This window comes from Cebus imitator, unplaced genomic scaffold (assembly GCF_001604975.1).
Source record: "Cebus imitator isolate Cc_AM_T3 unplaced genomic scaffold, Cebus_imitator-1.0 Scaffold129, whole genome shotgun sequence".
Classification (NCBI taxonomy): domain Eukaryota; kingdom Metazoa; phylum Chordata; class Mammalia; order Primates; family Cebidae; genus Cebus; species Cebus imitator.
Window position 1 is genome coordinate 5027386 of NW_016107444.1, and position 5598 is coordinate 5032983.

At 56.6% G+C, this 5598-nt stretch overlaps 1 long non-coding RNA gene across 1 annotated transcript; it reads right to left on the reverse strand.

Moving 5' to 3' along the window:
- Nucleotides 1-2327: 2327 nt before the first annotated feature.
- LOC119473037 lies at nucleotides 2328-3669 on the reverse strand. The gene is made up of 2 exons (XR_005202209.1): nucleotides 3423-3669; nucleotides 2328-3165 (listed from the first exon to the last, which is right to left on the reverse strand). It is a non-coding gene; the product is annotated as an uncharacterized LOC119473037 (long non-coding RNA).
- Between the last annotated feature and the right edge of the window lie 1929 nt (nucleotides 3670-5598).

Here is a 5598-nt window from a genome sequence, read left to right on the forward strand (position 1 = left end):
TTTTTTGAGACGGAGTCTTGCTCTGTCACACGGGCTTGAGTACAGTGGGGCGATCTTGAATCACTCACTGCAACCTCTGCCTCCCAGGTTCAAGTGATTCTCCTAGCTCATCCCCCTGAGTAGCTGGGACTACAGGCATATGCCACCACTCCTGGCTAATTATTTTGTATTTTTAGTAGAGATGGGGTTTCACCATGTTCACCAGCTGGTCTGGAACTCCTGACCTCAGGTGATGCGCCCACCTCGGCCTCCCAAAGTGCTGCGATTATAGGCCCCGGCCATCATTTGTTCACTGTCCAGTGACTGGGCATCCATGAGTCAGGCACTGCTGTTGGTGCTGGGACGGCAGCAATGAACAAGGCTGGTGTCAGCCGTCTTGTGTATATGTCCCATGCTGCATCTACTTTTTTTTTTGAGATAAAGTCTTGCTCTGTTGCCCAGGCTGCAGTGCTATAGTTTGGTTGCAGTTCCCTGCAGCCTTGAGATCAGGGGCTCATGCAATCCTGCTTCAGCCTCTTGTGTAACTGGAACTACAGGCATAGACCTTCAAACCTGGCTAATTCTAAACTTGTTCTTTTGTTGAGATAGGGTCTTGCTGTGGTGCCTAGGCTGGCCTTGAACTCCTCCCACCTCGGCCTCCCAAAGTGCTGAGATTACAGGTGTGAGCCATCACTCCTGGCCTCAGCACCAAGTTGACCAATGGGAAATAGAAACTGGTGGCTAAATATTCCCTCCTTCTGCCTTGCATTCTGCGCAGTTCCTCGGGGGCTCCGTGGGACTAAGCTCCAGTTGTTCACAGAAATTTCACATCCTTGGATTGGCTTTCTTTCCTTCCTGGTCCCAAATTCTTTTTCCACCCATATCCTATGGGATCATTTCCCAAAAGAAAGTATCTGTCCAGAAGTCCTTCTCCAGCGCTGCTCTTGGGGAACTCCAGCTGATATTGCGAGCCTTTTCATTGCTTTTGTAGAGTCACTTTCAACCTTTCCACCTCGGGTCCCCGGCTGCGTTTTTGTTTCCTAACAGGCAGGGATGAGATACTCTATTTTGTATTTTCCCACAATTATTAACGAGGGCTGGCAAATGCAAATAAACATGGATTAATTTCAATTTGATTCAACAAAAGGAAAGAGTACAGTGGCTATCCGTGGCTCACGAGAAGCCAGTTGCTTCTGTTGCCGGGACCCCTGCGTGATACCGCATAAAGCAAGGACTTGCAGGGAACGTGACTGTTTTCCCTTCTCGAAATCATACTGCTTCGCTCCCAGGTTCCTGTTCCACTGGCTTCCAGCAGCAGCAGGCCAGCAGCTGCTCCAAGCAGCTCAACAGCTCTGGCAGGTCCAGAGTTGGGGCTATCACTGGGGCTCCGCCTGCCATCTGCTTCCTGGGAGCTGGGAGTAGGCGATGGAAACTTGCCCCTACTCCTTGGGAGCAGAATCCAGATGCCTGTCATCTGGCACCACAGAACAAAGCAGGGACTCCAAAGAGTGAATGACTTCGAAATTTTCTACCAGCCTTAACTGAATCTCAGGGATCTAGGGAGCGGCAGGCAGCTGGTAAAGGTGCAAAGAGAATGGAACATATTTGGCAGACAAGTGGTAGTTACAGGTCTACCGCTAATTTGATGCTCCTGTGGACACACACTACTTTTCTGCCCACAGTTTCCTGAAAATGAGCAGGTTAGACCAGATGATCTCAAAGAACCCCCAGCTCTAGGATTCTTAAATTACAGCGCTGGAATGAATCTGATCTGTCAGTTATACTTCCAACAGTCTAATTTTTTTCTTGAGAGCCTTCACTGCCGGTAACAGCACCGTGTCTGTTCTGGATCCGCTACGAGAGCTCCGGCGTATCTGCCCTGGCATGCTCCCGGATGCTATGCCCATTTACACACAGTTTTTTTGTAACTGAAAATGATTCTTTTGTAATTAAAAATTGTATTGAGATAATGGTAGGTTCACATTCAGTTGTAAGAAATAGTATGTTTGGCCTAGTTTTCCCCAGACAACAGTTTGCAAAACCTCAATATTATATCATATAGTAGGATGCTGGCCTTGCTACAGTTAACCTATCTTACTCAGATTTTCCCAGTTTTCCTCGCACTCATTTGCATGTGTATTAAGTTCTAGATAATTCTATCACCTGTGCTACCGTAATCAAGACATTTAACAGTTCCAAAGTCACAGGATCCCTTGCGTTCCTTTACATCATCCCTGCTTTCTCCCCTCCTTACTTCATCCCCCAACGGGATGGATTTTCCAAATCTTTTTATTTGGAAATAAGTTCCAACGTACAGAAATGTTTAAGTACACCCCATATGCAGCTTCACTGATAATATGCAGCTTACCTTTACTGCCCACTTAGCTTTATCATTTTTCCTATCAAGATTTTTTCCCTTGAATCATTTGAACGTAAGCTGTATATGCTATGACCTTTCTTACAAGATCTTTAGTGTGTATGTCCTAAGAATGAGATGTTTTTGTACATAACCATAGTAGAAGTTATCAACGTCAGTAAGTTTAGCATTGATCCAATGCTTTAATCTATTACATGTATTCCGCCTTTGTCAGCGGCATGCTGATGAAGCATTTCCCCTCCTCTAGTACAAGATGCCGCCTAGATCAGGCATGGCATTAAGTTGCCCTGAGTCTTTAGCACCCTTTAATCTGGAACATTTCCCGAGCTTTCTTTTGATTTTCAGGACACTGGCATTTTTGCACAATGCGGCCCCTTCCTCTTTTTAATGGATGGCCCTTATTTGGGGTTGTCTGGTGTTTCATCATTACGATTCGGATGATGCGCTGTCCCCGGGGATACTGCGCGGCTGATGTGGACACGAACTCCATCTGCTCTCACCGGCGATGGAAATTTGGATCACCCGGTCACGGTGCGGCCTGCCTGCCTCCTTGGATAGTTCCTATTTCTGCTCTTGCTACGAACAGGTCTGAACCACCTGTGGGGAGACACATCAGCCCAGGCAAGTGTCTGCAGCCAGTCAGTGCCCCTCGAGTCGGCGCCCACGGAGCCGACCTCCAGCACACACTGGATGATCTCTCCGAGTCAGGTCTACACTGGCATGAGAAACCAGCTTTCGCGGCGTTCAGTTTCCTTACACCTTTGGATCCGGTCTGAGTCTTCACGTCCTCCCCATGTCCTCTGTGACCCCTGCGCAGAGAGGAAGAAGTAGACTCGGCAGCCTCAGCTGGAAATGCGATCATGTGGGCTGCGCCCCGTTAAACCGTCCACAAGTGATTTGCAAACAGGGTGACCTGCGAGCCGGACTTCCTGGGTCGGTTCCTGACTCCCCCGTGCTGTCCCCCGCCCCCACCGCCGCACCCTTGGGTGGCATCTTGCCCCGAACGCCAGCCCCGTCCCCCGCAGCCTCCTCCCCGCCCAGCTCATCCTCCTCCATTTAAACCCACGGGCGTCTTTGCCCTGCGGGGACAGAACGGCTGGACCTCCACAGCGTTCACGACTCTCAGCGCCCGGACTCGGGAGGGAACCGCTCGGGGAGGGCGCGATCACCTTTTCCGGGTCCAAGTCCCGACCGGACGCTTCTCTGCGCCCCGCGGCGTGGGTGACAGTGCAGGGGCGGCCGGGGGCGAGGGGCGGGCGCGGCTCCGGGGACCGGGACGTGGCCGCGGGGAATCCCGGAGGGCGGCGCGCAGGTGGCGGCGCGGGCGGCGGGCGGGGCCGGAGGGGGAGGGCTCGGCGCGCGTCGGGCGGTGACGGCAGCGCGGAGGGAGGGGGTGGAGCCGCCGCGCGCGGGGGAGCCATGGCGAGAGGCCGCGCCGCGCCGCCCGCATCGGACCCCGCGCCCCCGCCCGCCGCCCCCCGGCCCGCGCGCCCGCCGCCCCCGCGCGCCCGCAGCCCCCGCCGCCCGTGACGCCCGCGCGCCTCGAGCCAGGCCCCCCCGGAGCGGGGCCACAGGAGGGAGAGCCCGGGCGCCCCTGAGCGCCCCCGGAGCCCCGCACGCCCCGACGACCCCCGCGGTCGGAACCGGGGCCCGAGCCCAGGAGCGCCCGGGCAGGCGGAGCGTACCGGACCCGACACCCCGCCCCTGAGTGCCGGAGCCGCCCGGCAGGCTGCAGCGGAGGGAACCGGAGCCGCCGGGCGGCCAGGGCCGGGCCGAGAACGACGCGGAGGCGGCGAGGGAAGAGCCGAGCGCCCGGCACCCCCGAGCCCCGGGACCGCGCCTGCCGCTTCGCGCTCCGCGCGCCTCCTGCGGGTAAGCCGGGGTCCGCCCTCCCGCGCCGCCGCCTCGGGCCGGGGATGGGGGACGCGGCGTCCGGAGTGTCCGCGTGAGACCGGGCGGCGGGAGAGGCCGGGACCCTGCGGGGACGCGCTCCTGACGCCCCGGCCGCACCTGCCCGCGGCCCCCGGACCCGGAAAAGTGCCCCGGGTCTTCGTGTCGGCCCCGCGGCGTGGCCTGGATCTGCGCCTGGGCTCTGCGAGGTGACAGTGAGGCGACCTTCAGAGCGCGCGGAGCGGCCAGGCCGGCGCGCGGGCAGCGCCCGGTTCCCACGCACCCGCGGGGCGTCATGAAAACGACACCCTCTGGGCGTGTAGACACCGCAGACGGGCGTTTAAGAGCCTGCTTTGCGCCCTTGAGAGCCAACAAGTTCACTTCCTCACTCTTCTGAGTTGATTTTTAAAGTTCTTTTCTGGTCTCCAAGGTCAGCCTCTTGCAGGTAAAAACAAATACAGTGACCGCATCGGCCCTTCTTTTGTAAAGTTGTGTTTCAGCAAAGATGCCAGAAGTCGGCCTGCCCCGAGGCTGGCGCTGGCCGCGCCTCCGCGCTCAGCTTCCCGGTTTTAGACCCGGCTGCACTTGTGCAGACACTGAAATTCGCGTCCGCTTTGAGAGCCTCCGAGGTATTCGTCGTTGGACCGCTGATTTTTTTTTCACTAGAACTTTATTTGCTTCCAAGGTGTGAAGGTTGTCAGTTCCGTCTGTGAGTGTGTATCGGGATCGGTCACCTTTCCCGGAGGGTCTTTTGTTTATCTGGAAGGGGGTGGAGGTTACCATACGGAAATGATCTCGTTCCACGGTCCTTTCCCGTTTCCAGCTGCCAGAGCAGCGAAGAGGAAGGCGCTCAGGCTGAGCTGTGATCAGCCCTGGGGCCAGTCCCCTGGGGACAGTCTCCCAGGTGGAGTGGAGAGACCACAGGCTGGGAGCTGGACCGGTAGGCTTGGAGACTTGGGTCTGGAGTGACAGATGGCGCCTTCCCAGCTGTCTCTGTTTGGAATGGTCATGCTCGGTTGCTCTTTGATCTTTGACCTCCGCTTTGTCAAGAGGTTCCCAGGCCAGTATAGTCTAAGCCAGTTGGAGAGCTGACCCGGGCCCTGGGGGATGCTGAACTGGGCTACAGCCCTTGTCCCAGGACTGTGAGTTTGGCAAGAGTTGGGTTTCAGCTTGGCCCCAGCGCCAGCTGCTTCCTGTTTGATGCCCCAGGGACCAGTTTCCCATCCCCAGCTCTCGGCTCAGGGTGTCTCCGCCCTGGCTGTGTGGTGTCTCCTTCTCTCTGGTCCTGGAGTGAGAAACTGACTGAAATTCCAACCCCTCTCTTTTTATTGGCTGTGTGACCTTACTTAACC